General features: G+C 36.2%; 1 pseudogene; it reads left to right on the top strand.

Moving 5' to 3' along the window:
* Positions 1 to 22804, top strand: part of LOC144373026 (transport and Golgi organization protein 1 homolog) — a 150037-nt pseudogene that overhangs the window by 11008 nt on the left and 116225 nt on the right.

Genomic DNA, 22804 nt, shown 5'->3' with positions numbered 1-22804 from the left:
CTCAGCCTTGAAAAAAATTTTATTATTAGTGTTATTATTATTGGCCTGGTAAGAACAACAATAGTACTTTTATGAAGCATAAGAAAATTTAGGGTTCTAAGACTTTATTCTGGAAAAAAGTAATTTTATAAATATTATTTCATGTTCAAAGTATATTCATATACAGCCTTACATTTTCAAATGACCAAAGAATGAGGAACACTTAAAAATAATGTGTTTCATTATTCACATAGGTGGTAATAAAGTTGTAGCTTAAATTTTAGCATTAGTACTCATTCTCTAATTTTGTGTTATTTCTATTTATTGTCAAACATCTAACAATACTTTAGGAATAGGATGTCAATTTTTTATGTTCATAAAGTTCAGTGTAAAATAAAAAAGAATTATCCTCTTGATTATGGCTAATATTTTCTGTATAATCTTATGAATCATTACTACTGGATTAGCATTTTTCAAAACCAGGATCAAACATGTTTTTTTTTCAACTTTATTACCTTTTTATACCTATTATTAGAGTAAATAAATTGGCATCATAACTTTAAGTTAATTTTTTTTCACATAATGGATATGCTAAAATTAAATCCATTCCTTTATATAGACTTGTAGAAGCTACAAGCAATTTTCTGATGCTATAAACAATGTCACAGTAATCTTCATATATAAATACTATATCTATATATATATATACATACATATATATATCTATATCTATATATATATATATATATAACTTGGAAGAATATTCATGAGCTAAAAGTTGTTCATATTTTTTAGTATTTTTTAAAGTCAGAAAATACATTAATTTGTTCTTTGATTAGTCCAAATGCAGCTTAAACTTTTCCCATTGTCCTCCATCTTTTACAACACAGTTGTTTTCAGCAATTTAATTGTGGAAACAGTAAAGACATTACACTGAAACAACTCTTAGTAGGCAAAAATTTTTAAAAAAATGTTATCACTAAGAGATAATCTCCATTGATAAAGCAGTGGATGAGTTGGTATTTTTATTTGATCAAAGTTATTACTCTGATCTGTTTAATCTGTTCCCATCTTGAACACCCTTCATTCTTCAAACCTCATTCCTGCTACTCTCTCTGAATTGGCCCCTGGGCTCCTCACTGTTGCTCCCATCAGGCCAGGCCCATTTCATTCTGTTTTTGCTCTTTCCTCTGCCTCAGACACTTTACCCCTAGAACATAGCTAGCTCCCTTATTTCCTTTCATTCTTTATAGAACATCCTTTTCTCAATGAAACCTTCCCTGGCCATCTTATTAAAATGCAAACCCTGCTCCTTTGAGACATTTCCTATCTTCTTTCCCTTTTTTCCTCTTAGCATTTGGCATATTATTGAAAATATTGTTACACTATTCAATATTGTTACATTATTTATTTATATTGTTTATTGTGACTTCCAGTGTAATGTGGGCTTTACAGGGAAAGGCTTTTTCTTCTGGTTTGCTCTTAAATCTGGACTGTCTGACAAGTTGCCTGGTTCATAGCAGGCACTCAGGAGTAGTATTTGTTGACTTAGTAAATGAGTAGTTGAATATTAGATTGTAGTTGACTGGCATATCAATATTTATGGATTTGAAAAACAACATGAAATGAAAAAATAAATAAAAGCCCAATACCCATGATAGTGTTTGCATTTGGAAAGTCAGGGAGGGAAAGGAGATTGAAGAGATTCCAAAGCAGCCATATTGATATCATTGCCTTTCTCTTATTAAAAGAGAATTTGGCCAGGCACAGTGGTGCACACCTGTAATCCCAGCATCTCAGGAGGCTGAGATAGGAGGATCGTGAGTTCTAAGCCAACCTCAGCAAAAGTGAGGTGCTAGGCAACTCAGTGAGATCCTGTTTCTAAATAAAATACAAAATAGGGCTGGGATGTGGCTCAGTGATTGAGTGTCCCTGAGTGCACTCCCCAGTACCAACAACAACAACAAAAAGAGAATCTGAGCAAATATTACAAAATGTTATAATGTTATAAATGTTATAAAAACAAAATTCTGGATGTTTATTACATTATTCTCTGTATTTTTCCAATTTGTAAAAATATTCAAAAAGTTTTTCAAAGTAAAGATTCAAATAAGACACACAAAGGCACATGTCTTTCATACTGTATTCCTGATTTTACATAATTAAAAAAAATTACAGTGAGTAGGGCCTTAGAGAATTACTCTCATTCATACTTCCATTACTGCTTTGCAGATAGACTTCATTAAATTCTTTGCAGGACTTAATTTTATTTTGTTTAGTGTTGTTAAAATTATATTTTTTCTTTATATTCTAATTTGCTATGATAAAAAAAGAGAAAGTACAGAAGGTTGTGAAGTAAAAGGGAAGACTCAGCCTGGGAATCTTTTAAAGATGTTCTTACCCTCCCCTAAAGTTACAATTTAGGCAGCCTAGGAGTGTATCTAGTGGTCTGGAGATGGTGAAGTTTTCCAGGTGGACTTCTACATCTAAGTTTTTGAGTAATTTTTTAAATGTCTAATTTTATGCATCAAGAAATTGAGTTCAACAGATGTGAAATGACTTTTCAAGGTGTCATTGCAAGTGAAGGATGAAACTGGATGGCGCTTGCATTAGAGGGTGATAAATTTGTTGGTATTTCCATTATGAGTCATTCTTTTGCTTGAAACAGTATCTTTGCTGATGACTACACCTTGCATTTTGTGGGTTCTCTATAAATATTTGTAGAACAAATGAATTGATAATGTTCTGAATACTGAAACCCAGTCTATATACTGGTTTTCCAGAGATACCTCTTGCAAATTTTAATCTATTATCAAATTTAGGGAAGAATATTAAGGCTTTCTGAATTATTTTGAAGACTTTCATAGAGTATTCCTGGTTTTGTTTCTCAGACAAAATATTTACTAATTTTTAAGTTGGGATGTTTTATGATATGTCATATGATTGCAAAAAATTTGCATAGATTAAAAACATACAACCACTAGTTAAGTATTCACAAAATTCGGTAACTATATATGTAAGCTATTTTTCCTTTTTATTTTACCAGATAGAAATATTCATTGAAGAATATTTTTACTTCAGAAGCTAAAATAGAGCATGCATCTAGGCATGGTGGCACACACTTATGATCTCAGAGACTCAGGAGGCTGAAGCAGGAGGATCACAAGTTTGAGGCCAGCCTCAGCAACTTAGTGTGAGCCCCTGAGCAAATTGGCAAGACTGAATCTGAAAATTAAAAATAAAAAGGGCTGGGAATGTGGTTCAGTAGTTAAACCCCTCTGAGGCCCCTAATGCCAAAAAAAAAAAAAAAAAAAGGAGAGCATGCAAGGTGCGTTCTTTACTTTTCTAAGAATATTTTGTTTGAGAATTATGAGCCCAAGTCTATGGGGTCACAGCTCTAAGATATAAGCTATAGAGGCAGGTACTTTCCATTTCTGCATGAGGATGGGCCATTTTTGGTTTCTTTGGTTCAGATAGGGGAGACTACTAGAGGGTCACCTGTCTCTAGACGTACTTTCAGGCTTGAGAGAGGATAAGTCATTGTGCTTTAAAAAATGAGAAATTTTATGGTATAGTCAATAGAGATATGTAAATGTTTCTGTGCGTATTGTGTTTTGCTGTAGTTTACAAGATACAAAATAATAGACTCACTAAAGTCCTCAAGAGATGGAGTTCTGAAGGGTATGTTAGATTCTTGTTTGTGAACGATAGAAACCTGACTCAGGTCCTTGGTGTAGGTAGTAGAGAGAATCTGTAGGCTGTTGTACCTGAGAAGTCTAGGGGTTGGCTTCAGTGGTGGCTGGGCAAGAGCTGTGTGTGTCCTTCTGTTTCTCAGCTGTGTTTCCCTGTTTTGTCAGTTTCATATTTCGTTCTTTTTTCTCTTTTCTGTTTGATTTTACAAAGTTGTTTTTTCCTGTATCTTCAAGTTTGTGGATATTTTCATCTATAATGCTTCATTTGCCTTTCTTAACATTCAGGTGTTTTTCATCTTAAATACTTTAATTTTTATCTATAGAAATTAAATTTGGGTCTTATATTTCATGTCTTTACTTGCTTCTACAGTGAATGGAATGTGATTATAGCAACTGTTGTAATATCCTGAATTCCATCATTTGTGTCATTTATGGGCTTCCAGTTGATTGATTTTTCTCACTATAGAACACATTTCCTTTCTTTGCATACCTGGCATTTTTTATTGGAATTCAACATTGTGAATGTTACTTTGTTTAGTGCTGCATATCTTTGGTTTACTCTGATTACCTTTGAGCTTTATTTTGGAATACAGCGAAATAACATACAAGTAGGTTAGTTTTTAATAATCTTGTTTTTTGCTCTATTATGTGGGGCCATAGTGTCATTAACCTAAGGCTAACTTTTTCCTTCACTACTGAGGCAAAACTTTCTGAGGACTTAATGCTCCCTGAATTCTGACATTTTCCACTCAGGTTTGTGGGTGTAGCAGCACTGTATGAGTCCGACTCTTGTACTGTTAGCCTTTCTGATAGCTCTTTCCCTGATAGAGAGCTCTTCCCACAGACATGTGCTGACAGTGCTCAGCTGAAGACCCATTGAGGACTCCTTGAAGTTCTCTCGGCAGCTCTCCCCTCTATGGTCCTTGCTTCATGAACTCAAGCTTGCCTTAATCCTGCCTCCCACCTCTCTCTCCTTAGCTGAGAGAGACTGCCAGTCTTTGAGTAGTGACTTTTTCCTGGGCTGAGGGTTTGTCTCAGTACGCTGGAGCAGTCTTAAGTCTTACTTTGTGTGTTTCTCTTCTCTCAAGGATCACTCAAGTTTTCTTGCCCAGTGTCCAGTGTTTTATAAGCCAGGGAATCATATCTTTTTTGTTTTTAAAAATCATTTTAGGCAGGATGGTAAATCTGGTCTCTGTTACTCCATCTTGGCCAGAAGAGGAAGTTTGAGTATAGGTTCTTGTGACTTCATTTAAAAAAAGACTTTTAACCACATGATTTTATTCTCTTTTATGGCTGAGTAAAATTCTGTTTTGTATATATTTGCCACATTTTTGTTATCCATTCATCCACTGAAGGGCATCTAGGTTGGCTCCACAGTTTAGCTATTGTGAATTGTGCTGCTATAATGCTAAGTGAAGTTAGCCAATCCCCAAAAAACTAATGCTGAATGTTTTCTGTGATATAAGAAGGCTGATTCATAGTGGGGTAGGGAAGGGGAACGTGGGGGAAATAGACGAATTCTAGATATGGCTGAGGAGTGGGAGGGCAAGGGAGGGGCAGGGGATTAGCAAGGATGGTAGAATGTGATAGATATCATTATCTAAAGTATATGTATGAAGACACAAATTGGTGTCAACATACTTTATATACAACCAGATATATGAATAATTGTGCTATATATGTGTAATAAGAATTGTAATGCATTCCACTGTCATTTATTATTTTTTTAAATCACTCAATAAAAAAATAAATATACCCTGTCGCTATTTAGATAATATACACAGGATAAAGTTTTAATCATTGGGAATAAGTTGTGGTCCTTCAATATGAGGGATAAACTGACAATTTCCCTCTCCAATTATCTTCTAAATTAAGTAATTTTTATCAGAATGTGACTGCATACCATATATATACACCAATGCACAAGCAGAAGCATGTCATACATGAAAAAAAAAAAAAAGAAAGAACAAGTATAGACCTTTGCTTGGCTGTGTATGGACATTCCACTCTAGATGTGCCCTGATTATCTCTAAACTTTACAGTTATATATATAGAAAGTAAAGCATATTCACATTAAAAAAAAAAAAAACTTTGACTTTGTAGTAGGAGCCCCAAACCAATATCCGTCATAGCTATTAATTCTAATGAAAAGAAACCCCTGTCAGTTTCTATATAATAAGCCTAAGGCTCAGGCTGATTTCAGTTGGGTCATGTGTCCCAGCATGGATCAGTTACAGTGACCTGGGAAGTGGTATGTTTCCACTGACCAATCAGAGCCGCTATCCCTTGTTGGGATGGTGCACTAAAACTGATAGTACTGCCATGCCATATCTATGAGGAGTGGGAAATGTTTACCCCTAGGTGAGGGGATGCTAGACCAAAAGATAGTAGGGAATGTCCATATATGATAGAGAATGAGAGTGTCAAAGAAGAACAAAAATTTTTATGGTAGTTGGGTTCAAGAAACTGAGATACTTTAATCTGAGCTTCATTAAGCTTCAGCACAGGGGGCTGGATAAACCGCTTTCCCAACCAGCAGAAGTTACATGGGGTCCAGGGAAAAAGATCCAATAGGTGGTGAGAATAGTAGGGGAAAAGAAGAAAGTATTCACTATAAGTTTAGCAGGTATGTTTTATGATCTAACATTATTTCTATTCTGTGTTTTATTTTTTTAAATGTAGTAATCTGAACTTGAAAGTTGACAAATATCTAGTGGTAGGATTTTCCACCTTTTAGTATATATGAGAGATCTCTTTGTCCTCTTATACTGCAGGTGTCAGGAAACAGGACTTCTACCCTCTAAGGGGAAGCAGAGTTTAATGAAATGCATAGTCTTTAGAATAAAATCTTCAGAATTCGTAGGTCCACAAGAACACAGTACTGACTCTGAATAAACGTGCCAGTGATTCTTTTAGCAAAAAACTACTCCTTTTTAAAAGGTTCACTTATTTTTGATTTTTCCACTTAAAGGGTTCACTTATTTTGATTTTCTCCCGGGTTTTCATCTAATTAGAATGTTCTTTGTAAAATGTGTAGTAAGGGGGCTGGGGATGTGGCTCAAGCGGTAGCGTGCTCGCCTGGCATGTGTGCGGCCCGGGTTCGATCCTCAGCACCACATACCAACAAAGACGTTGTGTCCGCCGAGAACTAAAAAATAAATATTAAAAAAATTCTCTCTCTCTCTCTCTCTCTCACTCTCTCACTCTCTCTTTAAAAAAATGTGTAGTAAGTAGGAAGGAGATCTGGACTAGGTATCATAAAATCATTGTTCTTTAGTTTGTTTCTAACTGTGACTTGAGGCCAGGTTCTGGCCTGTTTTTTTTACGGTAGATTGTCTCTCTAGAGGAGACATGGTACCTAAAATGGAAGTTTGATTTGTGAATAACTGGGAGCCGGGTTAGTTAAATTCGCTTTCTAGACTAAGATATTAGATATAATGGATTTTCCAAATATTGGAGTCAGTAAGGATTTGGGTTCTATACCAAAAAACAAAGACAAGAAGCCAAAACCTTACCATTTGAATTGAGAATAAAGTCAGTGATTTTTGGACCTTTTCTTAAAGCTAGGAACTACACTTACAGATAAAATAAAAGCTGATTGAAGGGGAGAGATGGAGAGAAGAGTTAGCCTGACTACACCTGTTATTTGAGCCTGTGTTCTTGGAGGCACTGGGAATGCTGGCCAAGCTGGTTGCTCCTTCCAGCTCCAAAATCTTGATTTCCAAAGTGTAGGGCATGTCATGACTTAGTGAATATTATTCCCTTAAAGTATTTTTTAAAAGTTTGTTTCTTATAATGAATTACTTTTATTCACAAAATACTGTGTTTAGTACTTTATTAGTAAAATATAACAGAAGTTAAATACTTCGCTGGGGTACCAAAATCTCTTAAGCAAAAATATTTATCTCTAGTTAATTGTTAAAAATCACTTGCCTATTTATAACATTCTACTAATTCATTAGTTTTATTTCTTGAGGTGTTAACATTTTTATTTATTTTTCATGATAGGGGCCTGATCTAACATTTTAATTAATTCATTTTCAAACAATATTTTTCCTTACCTATTATTTAATTTAAGCATATTTTTGAGAAAAAAAATTAAATTTATCTTTTTGGAACCGGGTCATTATCATTATCATTATTGTGCTGCTCTTTCTATGCTGGGGGAATATGACTGGGCCCTGGAAGCAAACATAAAAGCTCAAGAACTCTGTAAAAATGACCCTGAGTGAATCAAGGATCTAATTCAGCAGCATGTAAAGTTACAAAAACAAATAGAAGACCGACAAGGTATTTCACCTAAGATTCTTTTGGTTACAGTTGAGTTTTCTTTAAAGTTTCAAAGGTGGGTTTCTTGGATTATCAGAGGATCATAAATCAGTTCTCAGATGATTTGTGCTTATTTTGTTATGTTATCTTCAAGTTACTTACGTTTTCTATATCTTTCTGTGTAGAGTTAGTAATATGTTCCATTAGGTTATTATACATGATTTGTATTTTTTATTTGAAACAGCCAGTAACTAAATTATTTATTCTTCTATAGAAAAATATTCTTTTCAGAAATTTTGAATAAAATAAATGCTTTTGAAAGGAAATTGTGTAAAACTTTTCATCATTTAAGTTATTTCTAAAAGAAAGGGCTCTTCAATAGAGTTGCTTAATTTGTTTGCACCAAGTTTGCAAATAATTCTATAGCATGTTGAACATCTATAATCAGAAATTGGCTGTGCAGGCTAGGACTTGTAAATTTCCATTCTTCAACCTTGTTTTCTGTACTTAGTCATTTTTCTTTCTCAGTGCTTGAAAAAATTTCTTTACACTTTGAGTATCTAGGTCTTTCCTTTTTTTTTTTTTCTTCTTTGGATATTCAGTGTCTATCGAGCTGAGCTGAGCAGTTTTGTAACTAGCGGATGTTGTCATCCAGCTGTTAACAAGATTCTTAGATTGTGAGCTCCTTGAAGACAGGTACCGTCTCTGATTCAAATCAATATATTACTGTCATCTTGTCAGTAATCACATGCAGTGGGATGTCAGACATGGTGTACAACAGTTTGTTGACACCATTCTGAAATTACTGACATCTAGGATTGTAAAATTGTTTTATTTTTCAACTTTCTAAAGTTGTTTGATGTTCTTAACTCAGCTTAAAGGAAATTTGAAAATGTGTTGAAGTCTGTTTTGCCAATCCATTGATTACTCTGTGTGTGTGTGTGTGTGATTGATTTTTATAGGTCGAACACCAAATAAGAATCCAATTAAAGCTTTTTATGAAAGCAGGTGAGTTAATATCAGATCAGTAGCTACTACTTGGAATTACTTTGCCCTGTGAACTTAAGAATCACTTGTGTTTGTCATTTTAAAAACTTAAGCGCAACTATAGTAAATTTAGGGATGGGAGAATAAGAGGGTTCTTTTTTTTTTGGTGTGTGTGTTTGCACACAAAATATCAGGTGATCTGTGAGTTGTCAGATTTATTTTATTGAACCACTTGGATGATTAGTAGCCTAATTTAGTGAGAAAAGAGGAGTGGAATGTTAATTTGAAGTTATTGTGCTTGACGAGGAGCAATTGGTCACGGGGTCCTGGCAGTAGAGAGCTGATACACAGCCTTTGCCTCATGCCCGTCCTCTCTGCCCTGGAAACGTTGCCCCAGCCTCTTGATACTTTTCAAAGAGCACAAATCGATTTAGGAATGCTTATAAGAAAATAAATAGCCAGGATTCTACATTTGCTTATTTGGCAATTTAAATAGATTAAGCCTTTCTCCCTTGATAAGCACACAGGATAGTGAAGCTGTTAATATGTGAAACATGAAGATTTATTTACTTTAATATTAGAACCCAGAATACTAGCCTTGAACTGGTTTTAAATAGTACTTATGTATAAAGGCTTATCTGAGAGGTAGAGGATCTTTTCAAAACAGTGGTACCTTGCTTTCAAGGAAGAAAGGCTATAATTGCTGCAACCTGTTTGTTTGAAGGATAACTTTTAAAAATGCTCATTAATTAGTAGGAATAAAGGGGTCATTTCTTTTATCCCATTTTAGGGCCTATATACCTAGGAATTTATCAGCACCTGCTTTTAGTACTTCACTTAACTTTGTTGAGACGGAAAGAGATCTCAAAAATACTAACTACAAGATGGCAAATGGTGGTAATCAGAATCTAAAGGTAAGCTCAGTTAAAAACTTAAAATTATTTCAGCTATTAATAGTAACATGTTGGTGATAGTGGAAACCAACTATTTTGGTGGTATAAACTCTTACTTGTTGAGATCAAGAAAATTATTCTTGTTTTGGATTTTGTTTTGTTTTGTTTTTGGTACCAGGGAATGAACCCAAGGGTGCTTAACCACTGAACCACATCCGTAGTGCAATTATTCCTCATATAACTACAACCAATTATACCTCATACAAATACATAAAAATAATATATTTAAAGTCACAGAATTTCTTCTGAAATCACACTTACATATCTTTTTTTTTTTTTTTTACCAGGGATTGAACCAGAGATGCTTACCCACTGAGTTAACCACATCCCCAGCCTTTTTATTTTTTTTTATTTTGGGCCTTTCTAAGTTGCTGAGGGTGGCTTTGAACTTGGAATCCTCCTGCCTTGGCCTCCTGAGTTGCTGGGATTATAGGAATGTACTGTCAAGCCTGACTATATTTACAGGTATTAAAAGTATTTTTTTCTAGATATAATTTTGCCATTTAGTCCATTTTTATACCCTCCTTTTAGGTCACCCAGCCAGTCTCAGGAATGAGTGACAATGGGGTCTGTTGGCCAAGTCACTTCTGCCCCTCCCTGTGTTTTGGATTTGTCTTTTTCTCCCTTTTCTGATTTGTAATCTGTTTGTGACCTGGCACTGTAGCAGCTCACCAGCCAACTTGTGCTAAGCTGGTGTGCCTAGGAGGCACTCCTTCCCCACCTCTGCCAGGGTGTATCTACAGCTTCTGTTGCCCTTTCATGGCTGTGCTCAGTAGCAATCTTGGTCTGATGGTTTTTTTCAGAGCACCACACTAAGGCTTCTAGCCTGCCTCTGAGGTCAGGTGACCCAGATAAATGTGTCTGAGTTTTCCTCTACCTGTGATATACATCCAACACTCAGAAGCTATCACTAAGTCACATTATATTTCTCTTCAAGATTTGAGGAAAGAAAAGATCATGATGTTTTGGCATTGGGTGGGTGATGGGCATTGAAAGGAACTTTCTTAATATACCGTTAAGTCCTCAAAATTTCCAAGAGGCTGTATTAATTTAGGGAGAAGAGCACAGGAATAATGTGGTAATATTCAGTTTAGTCATTGTCGAATAGCTGCCACATGAGACATTGTTCTAGGCATCAGAGATAGAATTGTCATTCAAGAATTTGTCATTTGTCTTGATCTCTGGTCACTAGTTATCATTTTGTATGCTTACTTATACTTTTAGACTTAGTAACTAGATGCATATTTTAAGCGCTTGAGTGAATTCTATCATATTCTACTACAAATTCTATTACACGGCCATTGAATTCTTATTTTTTTTAACAGTACATTATAATTATACATCAAGTGGAATCCATTGTTACATTCTCATACATGCATATAACAATTTGGTCCATTTCATTCCCCAGTACTTCCTCTCCCTTCACCCTGGTCCCTCTCCACTACTCTGCTGGTCTCTCTTCTATTTTCATGAGACCGGTCCTCTTTTTTTCTTTATTTTTTCTCTAGCTCCCAAGTGTGAGAGAACATATGACCCATGACTTTCTCAGTCTGGCTTCTTTAACTAAACATGATGTGCTCAGGTTCCATACATTTTCCTGCAAATGGCATAATTTTGTTCTTCTTTATAGTTGAGTATAACTCCATTGTGTGTATGTATCACATTTTCTTGATCAGTTCATCCATTGATGACCACCTAGACTGGTTCCATAGTTTTGACTATTGTGAACTATGCTGCTACAAACATGGATATGCATGATCACTATAGTATATTGACTTTAGTTCTTTTGTATAAATGCTGAGTATTGGTATAACTGAAATGGCTATATTATTTTTACAGTCTCACTAGTTTTATTTTCATGGGCAGGTGGTAGATGAGGCTTTGAAGGTAGATGATTGTGACAGTCATCCTGAATTTTTACCACCACCAAGTGAGTATTTTTTCTTATATAAATTGTTGCTGAATTGTCATAGTATTACCTAAACTTTATGCCCTAAAATTTGTACAAGCCTCATTTATATTTGCTCTTGTTCTCATTTTAATTTATAATGCTTCTGTATAAGTCAGCTTTCCATCACTATAATGAAATATTTGGCAAACGCTAGCTATGATGTAAAGAGAATTATATTATGGCTCATAGTTCTGGAGATGTGAAGATATGGTGCCTGTATTGGCTCAGTGCTGGTAAGGCAGTGGATTGCAATGGCAGGGAAAATGTGGTGGAGCAAACTCCTCATATCCTGAGCCAGGAAGCAGAGAGAGAAGACAAGACCAGGCTCCCACATTCCTCTTCAAAGGCATTTCTCCAGCGATTTAACAAACTTTCTTCAAGATTCTACAGCACTTCTTAATATTGCCACCCTAGCGACTAAGCCTTTGCACGTGGACTTTTGGGGAACACTCAGCATAAACATGGCAGTTTTTATTGTTAAGAAAACATTGAGTATTTGAAATCAATGCTCGGTCTTTTCATTACTTAATACATTTAATTTTGGAACTTCAATAAGAAGAATGGAAAGGAACACTTAAGCACATAGCATTTCTTGATCTGTCCTTAATCACTTTTAGGCCACCTTTGTTTCTTGTTTTTGAAAGTTTTCATTATTATCTCCCTTTCCTTAATCTCAGCAGCCTTTATTTCTTTTTTTTTTTACATTTTCCCCCTAATCAATCTCCCTCTGAAATTTTTAATACCATACGTACTGCTTGTCTGTTTACATACAATATGTTCATCTGTGCTTTATATATAAAAAGAACTAGGCTTTTTCGTCTCCCAACAACTTAATTTTTTCACTGTATTTGGGGTAATACTCAACTCCTGTTGAGAATGGATGTCTGTTGTCAGGTGTGGTGGTGCACACCTGTAATCTCAGCATCTTGGAAGGCTGAGGAAGGAGGATTGCAAGTTCAAAGCCAACCTAAGCAATTTAGCAAGGCAATCAACTTGGTGAGATGCTGTGTCTAAATTTAAAAAACTTTAAAAGGGTTGGGGATGTGGCTCACTGATTAAGTACCCCTGAGTTCAATCCCTGGCACCAAAAAAAAAAAAAAAAAAGAATGGATACTTTAGTCCTTTGGACCTACTGTAGCAAAAATACTATAAACTGGGTAGCTTTAAACAACAAACATTCAATTCTCACATTTCTGTAGGCTGGGGAATCCAATATTGTGGTGCCAGCAGTTTTGATATCTGGTGAGGCCTCTTTTCCTGGTTAATGGATGACCTTTTTTTGGATAATGGGAATTGAACCCAGGGACTTACTATTGAGCGCAATCCCTTGCCTTTCTTATTTTTTATTTTGAGAAAGGGTCTTGCTAAGTTGCTGAGGCTGACATTGAACTTGGGATCCTCCTGCTTTAGTCTCCAGAGTTGCTAGGATTACAGGGTGTACTACTGTGCCCAACAGTAGATGCCTAACTTTTTGCTGTGTCCTCACATAATAGAAGGATGGGGGCATCTCCTGGGGCCTCTTCTTATAAGGGCACTAATTCCTGTACAAGGTCTTTACTTTATGACCTAATCACCTCCTCAAAGTTCTACCTCCTAAAACCATTGGGGATTAGATTTCCAACATAACAAATCTTGTGGCAACACATTCAGCCCATAAGAATGCTTTAGGCTAATTCCTTTTTAGTTTTAATTTTGAGGAAATCTTTCTCACGTGGATTAAATGCTTCTCTGTTTTTTAAAACAAGAGTTTAAGGAAATAGACTTTTTTTAATGATTCTAAAGGTTATTATACCCAATAGTTATTTATCTCAAGCTTTCATATAGAGTACCTTTCAAGGTTATTGAAGTGAATTGTTGGCCTCCAGTTAGTGATACCCTGTTGCTCTCTTTACTTTCTCTCATTTGTTTTCTTTTGAATGGCTTTGTTTCTATCCATTTTTATCTTTTACTACCTACATTCTGTCTTCTCTGGTGTCTAATTCCACATGTTGAACCCCTGAACATTTGCAGTTCGTTAGCAATTAGTGTGCTTACAGTGAGTGGGAACTTAGGTGTTTGTCTAACCTATTGTGATTCCAACACCATGTGAAACATCTTTGAGGATTAAACTTTTTTTTTTTAGAATGGTAGTTTTTAATTTGTTAATATTTCTTAGGCCATTTTTAGCAGACAACACATTTAACTAATTTATTTAAATACTATCTTCTCATCAGTATCCACGTTCAGTAAAAGAACTTGAAATCCCAGGATTAGGGTTAAATAGTTTTGCCCAACCTCACAAGCAGAAATTACACTAAGACACCTGTACCTTTCGTTTCTGAAGCTACTGAAGCCAGCTTGGGCTCCACCCTTCTTATTTCATTGACCTTGATTGGCTCTGTGCTGTCCCCACAAACCTAGCACATATTCTCTGTCCTTCTGCCATGCTCACTCTTCCATGTAGCTTTGAATGTGTCACTCCCCTGCTACACAGAGGCTTGATTCCTGCCAGTGGGATAAAGGCTAGCCTGATGACTCATGGGTATCTGAAGCAAAGGGTTTGCGAACACCCCAGCCTGCCTTTGCAGTCATTTTCTAGCCTTCTATCTTGCTAGAGCTCTTAAGATTGTACAGGTTTACTTAGTATTTATAAATGAACTCTACTCTTGGGTTCCAACCAGTCTGTCCAAATCATTCATCTTAAGACCAAAGAAAGGCTGCATCCTCACCAACCCTTTCCCCAACCACTCTGCCTTAGGTGGGTGATTTCTTCCTTCTGTAGTTAGGAGAGAAGTCACTGGCTGTGGAATTAATGTGTCAATAATGTCATAGTCTTTTCTTATCTTCATTACTAAAATGATGTGTCCTTTCTTTCTATCTGATTGTAAAATCATTTCCATTTTACAGTTTAGATAGGTGAAGTGATGAGCTCATGGTTAAGCATCAAGGAAGTAGTAGAGCTGGAACTTGAGTTCAGGCATTCTGACATTAGAGCATGTGTTATTAAGCAGGATGCTGTACTGGTTGTACTTAGAGGAAGGTACAGTATTACTGTTTTATTATATTAATATAATTATTGAGATGGTACCTGAGTTTATGAATTGAATTATGAATTTAGTGTCATTTTTGGAGCCATATGGATTCTTTACCAATTCTAGAAAAACTAATAAATTTTTTCTCATGTACCAGAACTTGCTTTTGTATGAAGCTTTTAAAAGTACAGGGGCCAACTTTTACAACTTAATAGTAAAAAGACAAATAATCAAATATACAAGTATATAATAGACATATCTGCAAAGAAAATATAGTGATAACCCATTAGTACAATATTGTTAACCATTAAGGAAATGCAAATAAAAACACAGTGAGATACTGGTTCATACTCTGAGGATATGCATAGATATTAAGTGTTGGCAAGGGTATGGAAATATTATAACATTCATACTTTGCTGGTTGTAATGTAAAATGGTGCAGCTGCTTTGGGACAATAAGATTGGCAGTTCCTCAAATAGTTAAACATAGGGTTACCATGTGACACAGCAGTTCCACTCCTAGATTTGTACAAAAAAAGGAAAACATGTTCTCCCCAAAACTTGTACATGAATGTTTATAGCAGCACAATTCATAATAGCCCCAAAGGGGGAACAACCCAAGTATCCACTGATGAATAGATAAACAATAAGTACTGATATATGATACAACATGCATGAATCTTGCGAACACTGTACGAAATAAAAGAAGCCAGACACAAAGATCACATGCTGTATGATTCTGTATATATGAAATATCCAGAATAGGCAAATCTGTATACAGAGACAGAAAATAGATTGTCTAGGTCTGGGCATTAGGGGAAAAAGATGAGGAACTGCTAATGGTATTGAGTTCCTTGTTGGATGATGAAAATGATCTAAATTTAGATTGGTGATGGTTGTACAACATTTTGGATATATTAAAAGTCACTGAACTGTATTCTTATGTAAGTTTTATTATATTTATATCAACAAAGCTGTTACAGAAAAATAAAGCACAGAGATTATTAGATTTTTCTCTCATTATACCATATTGGGATGGAGATATACAAGTTATTGTCAACAAAAAACCAGTACTGAAAGCATGGTGTTAGTCTCTTGGGGGCTTCTAATTCTCTAGAGTATTAACAAATACATGTGGCAGAGATAGATGAATGTGAGTGTTAGGATTTTAGATCAAGTTACATTGAGAAAGAGATGAATCATAGGATTTTCAAGCTTGCCCTAAGGCTTATTTTTATCTTAATTTTTCGATTTCTCTTAATTCTTTCCTTTTTTTTCCTGGTTTCTGGGCTGTGAACCCAGAGATATTTTACCACTGAGCCATTCCCAGCCCTTTTTTGTAGATTATCTTGAGACAGGTTCTTGCTAAGTTGCTTAGGGCCTAAGATGATAAGACTAGCCTTGAACTTGTGATCCTCCTGCCCCAGCCTCCTAAATCACTGGGATTACAGGCATGCACCATTACACCCAGCTTCCCTCTTGATTCTTAAAGGAGATTTATAAAAACTATAAATTACAAAACCAGTTTTGATGATAACAGAGGACAAGATTTTGATTCTGACTGAAATTCTAAAAACAAGAATTTTGTTCATTTCTCTTTGTTTACATATCTTTGTATCAGCTTCCTTTTAAAAGGAAAATCTTTAAAAATTGTATACATATAATTTGTCCTGGGTAAAAACATTCATTTCTATGCTAAAAATATTTTGATGGCAAGAGGAATCACAAGCATTTTTTATTGACAAATCAGTGTTGTGATACTATCAGATTTGCTTATTTTGCTTTAGATGCTGTTAGAGAAATTTGTTGAAGAATGCAGGTTCCCTCCAGTGCCAGATGCTATTTGTTGCTATCAGAAGTGTCATGGATATTCCAAAATCCAGATATACATAACTGCTCCAGACTTTAAGGTAAAAAATGAAATGTACAATGGAACATTAACTTGCAAAGTCATGCCTTAAAAATGAATCCAGAATAAATTCTGTAATTGGAGGCACCCAAGTTGTCACCCTGCTTGCCCCTTACCCTGGACTTTTTTAGGTCATCTCACATGGGAAGCCAGGGACACTGAAATAAATGTTTGGGGCTGGTGTGGTGACCATAGAAGACAGGCTAGCTAATTTTATTTCCTCCTCTAGCCATGTTTCATGTAACTGCCTCTTCCTTAGGAACATAGAAACAAAGTGAGATTGTTACCTCTAATTTGTTGGATTTCTAATGCCTTGTAAAAAATTGAGTCCAAGAATATAAAGGCCAGTGCAATCACTGAATTAAACCCAAAAACCTAACTTGTGCTTAATTAAGTGATTAACTTTTTGGTTTATTCAGGAAGATAACTGTCCTACTCTTAGATTAGTAGATCAGATGAAATGTTTGTTAAGATATTTGATATTCTGTAAAGGCTAATGCAGATGTCAGCTGTGGAAATGAAGATTTTTGCCAAGTTCTGTATCTATAGAACTCAGCATTTTGTAATACAGAGTATTTTATCCCTCTTCAAGGAGATAGATTATGTAGTTATATCTGCCAAGTGAATGCAACAGTTCTTTTTATCTTAATATGTGTGCTATGAGGGAATGAGTAAGTGCATGTGCATAGACATCTTTAAAATGTGAATTAAAATGTTTTGAAATCCAGGGTTTTATACGAATCAGCTATTGCCAGTATTGTAATATAGAATTTCACATGAACTGCTGGAAGTTTAAAACAACCACCTTTAATGATAAAATTGACAAGGTGTAAACCACAATAAAGATTGTCTGGATTTTTAAAATATGTATATTGAATGTTTAAAAAAAAATTTTAAAAAGTCTTCAAGTGAATATAAATTCCTTCTTGAGGATTCTAAACTTCATTAGAAAGTTTTAAGTTATGATTTTAACAATAAAGTGGAAAATGAGTTTTTAAATTTTATGCAAGTATGAAGGGAGTAACTGTAGAGGCCTTTAAAAATTATTTAACTAACTTTTGTATTGTGATGTTATAATCAGAAATAAAAATTTAATTTTTTCTTGTTTTAAAATACAGATCTTAAATTATGCACTGACAATTCAGCTCATCATAGATTGAAAGCGTTGATGTAGAATTAAGGTTCCAACATTTTAGTTTTTTTTACCAAAATTGGTTAAGGTAATTTGTCCTAAGAAATTAACTTAAATTTTATACTGCCATTTCTCAGGGGTTTATTCTTATTATCAATATAATGATTAGTTAATGCATTAGTTAGAATACTTTGGAAGAGGGCACAATTTTACAGTCTTATTTCCTTGTTACAATGTTTATTTCTGATATATATAATCTGTGGACTTACCAAAAAGCCTTTTTTAATAGCCCTATGCAAACCATTATCTCTAGTGGGAAAAATGTGATTATATTAGGTGTCTTTTAGCAGTTGGAATTATTTAAGTTTGGTAGAAACTAATTTTCACATAGATAGCTAGAGATATAACTGTAACCCTGGAGCCACTTCTACTGTCTTTTTACTTACATTGAGTTTTGTAAGCTATATACTCTCCATTAGTTGTCTTAACCATTTCCAGAATTCTAAATACCTTCTATTAATTAGTCAGCTTTCACTATGATATGCTGAAGTAATATACAACCCAAATATTATGACTAACAATGAGAGGGTCTTTTCTTGGTTATATTACTTGTCCTGAAGTTTTGTCGTTGTTGGCCAGGATTGAGCTGCAGCCGGGTCTATTCTCTGTGGCCATGTTCTTTATTTCCAAATCCAAGTTGTACTTTTTTTGGAACATGTTTCTTTAACAGAGGGAAAAGAACAATAGCCAGTTCACACTGTGTTTCCTAGAGTGCTCATTTAGACCTGGTGTATGCTATGGAAGTTTGACTTCCTTTACCACAAAGCAAGTCACAGGGACAGGTCTGCCCCATACGTGTGGATACAGTCTTCCTATAAGAAGGCTCTGAAATAGCAGCAATCAGGCACTTTCGTTGCCTCCCTAAAGGAAATTTCATGGTATATTTTGAATGTACTTTGTGGTTAAAATAGTATATGTGTTGGGGCTGGGATTGTGCCTCAGTGGTAGAGCACCCACCTAGCATGTGTAAGACACTGGGTTCGATCCTCAGCACCACACAAAAATAAATAAATAAAATAAAAGTATTGTGTCCATCAGCTAAAAAAGTAGTTTAAAAAATTGGTATACATGCATAGATTTATCCCTCCTACACATACCATTCTTCTTTTAAATCAAATAGGATTTTCTACAAGGAATTTGTCTTACCCCTGACTGTGAAGGTATCATTTCTAAGTTTATCATCTTTAGCAGTGGTGGTCAAGTTAAATGTGAAGTAAGTATCTAATAAAGGAGAAACTTTATTAAATTTGTAACCAAAATGTTTACACCTGTTAAAATGTTTTAAGTTTGAGGAAGTTGTGTGATTTGAATCTTGTCTTTTGTAAGAAAAAAAAAGTTATATCATTTTAGAAAATAAATATTAGGACATGCATTGCAGTGAAGCATTTTCACATTCTTTTATTTCCTCCTAGGAAAAGCATACTTTTTATATTGTGGTTTTACTCTTTTTGATAACTTCCATTTTATTAATACCCCAAAAGGGGTAGTGGTGGAGGTGTGGGTTTTAGAGAAGGGGAAGAGTGCCTTGAGGGATTACCTTTAACATCACCATCTGAATGTGGCAGGAGTGGGTAAATTATAATATATATATAATTTATTGGATCTTCTGCTTACCCTTAATTATTTAAAGTTTCTTCATAAAGTGTGTCTACTCTCTTCTTTCTCTTTTCAGTAAATTATTTTGCTAAAGCTTTCTGGGCTTTTGTCTGGGTCAAAACATCATCACTGTTCTGTATCAAATTGAACATTGTGTGTGCTTCTGAAATATTTGTTACTTGTGGTTTTGTGCTTTATGTCATGGGAGTATGAGACAAATTTTGAATGTCTTTGTTTTATTTAAAGTTTGAACACAAGGTCATAAAAGAAAAGGTTCCTCCAAGACCTATTCTGAAACAGAAATGTTCTAGGTAAGATTTTTATCAATCAATCAGTAGTTTTTATATTGTCTCTTAGTATATAACTCTGTTAAATGCAGATTTCTAAATTGTGCTATTTTTAAAAATTGGCTGTGTACACATATATAAATAAGTATTTTAAAAATTATTTTTATGGATATTTAAAACAGAACTAGCTTTAGAATGATTAAATACTGAAAATTTGAAAAAGTCACTATTTAGTGGTGGAACTTGTAAGTAAAATTATAACATTTCATGTTATGAAATTACTTATCAACAGATTTGGCATTTAACAAAAATTATATAGTTAGCTTTTGGCTTTTAATTTCAAAAGCATTTTTGCTTTTTTATGTTTCTCCACTTTAAACATTTTGAACCAATGACTATTTCTTACCTTGAAATACTTAGTGTATTGTCAAAATTATTCACCTCTGTATCTTTCTGTTCAGATCAAATAATTCCAATCCTTTTTTCTTTTCTTTTCTGTCCTGCTTCTTGTTTTTCATCCTAAAAAGTGATTTTTTTTCTTATAATTTGTGACCAAGAAAAAACAAAAGAAAAGATGTATAGAATTATTTGTTGAAAAGGAATCAGTGTAACCAAATCAACCAAATTCCCATGTTGTTATTGGGTGAAAATAATATTTTATTATGGGATCTTGCTTGCAGAGTACATGTACTATTCTTATTTACCCTACACAGTAATTTATATACATTATGTACATGGAAATAACATCTATACAAATTATACATAGCTTTCTTAATTAAAAGTCACAGCCTATTGCTTGGAGAATGTTTTCTATAGTAGGCAACAGAAAGTAGTTCATTGAGCAATTAACAAAGGTAAATTGTCACTAATTGTAAATGTTTATCAGCCTAGAGAAGCTAAGACTGAAAGAAGACAGAAAATTGAAAAGAAAGATCCAAAAACAAGAAGCAAAAAAATTAGCACAAGAAAGAATGAAAGAGGACTTAAGAGAAAGTAATCCACCCAAAAACGAAGAACAGAAAGGTATGCAGAAGTCCAAACATGATAAGAATAGTATGCATTTGCTTAAACGTACAAATACAGAATTATAAGGCTCATATTATTATTTAATTGAAGTATAGATTTCAGTTAGTATTTTCATACTATCACTAAAATATAGAATTCAGTTAAAAGCGGCGCTCCCAGGGTCCTCCGGGGCTCACAGGAAAGGCTGTGCACACCCAGCGCACGGGGCGGAGCCTCTTGCAGCCAGATGGAGGGCGAAGTGCCGGGCTTCTTAGTAGCCTTCCAGGCGAAGGGCCAACCGGAGGCGATGAGGACGAGGGTGCAGGAGCAGGACTTACAGCAGTGCGACCTGACAGGTAAGTGGGCTGCAGGAGAAGGGCCGCCCAGACACGCCACGTGGTGCACACCAACTTTTCGGGAGCGGGGTCTCCAAGGAGGTTTTCCCCTGGGCGCCGGGGCTTCCCCTCCACCGGTAGGGGGTGGGTGGAGCTCGGCCTGGGGCACTTCCGGGAAGGGGGGGGGGGTTGGCGAGGAAATGTGCCTGGTGGGGCCCTAAACCCCGGTCCAGGCGCTCTGGCTGTGAGGGTGGCGCTGCGGTCGGACTTGGAAGACGCACCGCCCCTTTGACTCTCCTGAAGGAGCCTGCGCGCCCCGCAGGTGGCTGGCCGCTGGGTGGTTGTCCTCCCCGCACGTTCGGACCAGGGACGCTCGCGCCTTCCTGCGCGGTCAGTCCGGGTCCCGTCCTGCCCTGGGGAGACACCGCAGTGACCCTCGCAGGCCTCCCCGGCCCGTTCCTCACGGGAGCCTGGGACGGTCGCGGCGCCCATGGGAGGCGGAGTCGCCGTCAGTCGTCTCACGGAAGCTCTGGTGGAGCGCGCGGGGAGGGGGGGGGGCTGTGCGTCTCGGTGGAGAGGGCTCGGCCCGCCCCTGACTGTGGGGTCCCACCCGCGGTTCAGTGGCTCTCGGGAAACGGGCGGGTGGAGAGGGGCCTGTGTGCGGGCGCGCAGCTGGTCCGCCACAGTGACCCGGAGAGACTGCAGGGGACTGCGGAGGTGGCGGGTCGCCGGGAAGCCTTGGGAAGAGCAGTCGGGGTGTAAACTACCAGGCAGTGCAGGGAAGAGGGGGAACACTGGACCCAAGGGTAGCGACTGGTCATCCTGTTTGTTAAAGTAAATGGATATTTTGGGAAACTGTTTGTGAGCTAAGATTTTTCTTTTCCTGATTCCAGCAGTCGTGTGTGTTCTTTGTAAAACATTTGGGGAAATAGCCTATGCCTTTGGTGGGTTCCTGGATTCCTGGTCCTGGAGGTAGATACCACCATCATGAGCCAGTTCTGTGATGGTTATCCAGCAGTTGTACCAGGAAGCTAAGCCGGGGGCTGCTTTTCCAGCCCTTCCTACAAAAAATTTTATGGTGACCTAATTCCCTATATTAAATCCTTTTCTGTCTAACTTCTTTTTGGATAATTTTTTTTTTACTTTTGCAGTCATCTTCTAAGTATTAAATATTGTTATCTTTGTATAGTTTCATATCATTTTAATTAAACATGTTATTATATACTAATTACAGATTCACATGCAGTTTTAAAAAAAGAGATCCCATGGAACCTTCCTCAGTTTCCCCAGTGATAATATCTTGCAAAACTTCTGTAGAATATCATAGTCCAGACATTGACTGGAGTTTTAGAACAGAGGCCTGACTCTGGAGAGCCAACAGATCATTTAGAACAAGAGGAAGCTTCAAACTGCAAGGCATCCTGATCTCACAAGAGGGGAAGGTTAATCATGGCAAGGTCTTTTGGGCGGGGGTACCTGGACTGCCTCATTATAGTCACCTCCTCCTAATCACATCTGGTAAAGGGTGAGTGATTAGATTGGGTAATCCAGGGTAACTCAGTATCGTCTCCCCACCTCCAGGCCCTCAACCTTAGTCAGGGCTGTGGAGTCCTTTTTGCCAAATAAGGTAACATTCAC

This window comes from Ictidomys tridecemlineatus, unplaced genomic scaffold, assembly GCF_052094955.1.
Source record: "Ictidomys tridecemlineatus isolate mIctTri1 unplaced genomic scaffold, mIctTri1.hap1 Scaffold_214, whole genome shotgun sequence".
NCBI lineage: Eukaryota > Metazoa > Chordata > Mammalia > Rodentia > Sciuridae > Ictidomys > Ictidomys tridecemlineatus.
Note: the sequence above shows the minus strand (reverse complement) of the source record. Positions and strands in the feature narration are given on the sequence as shown.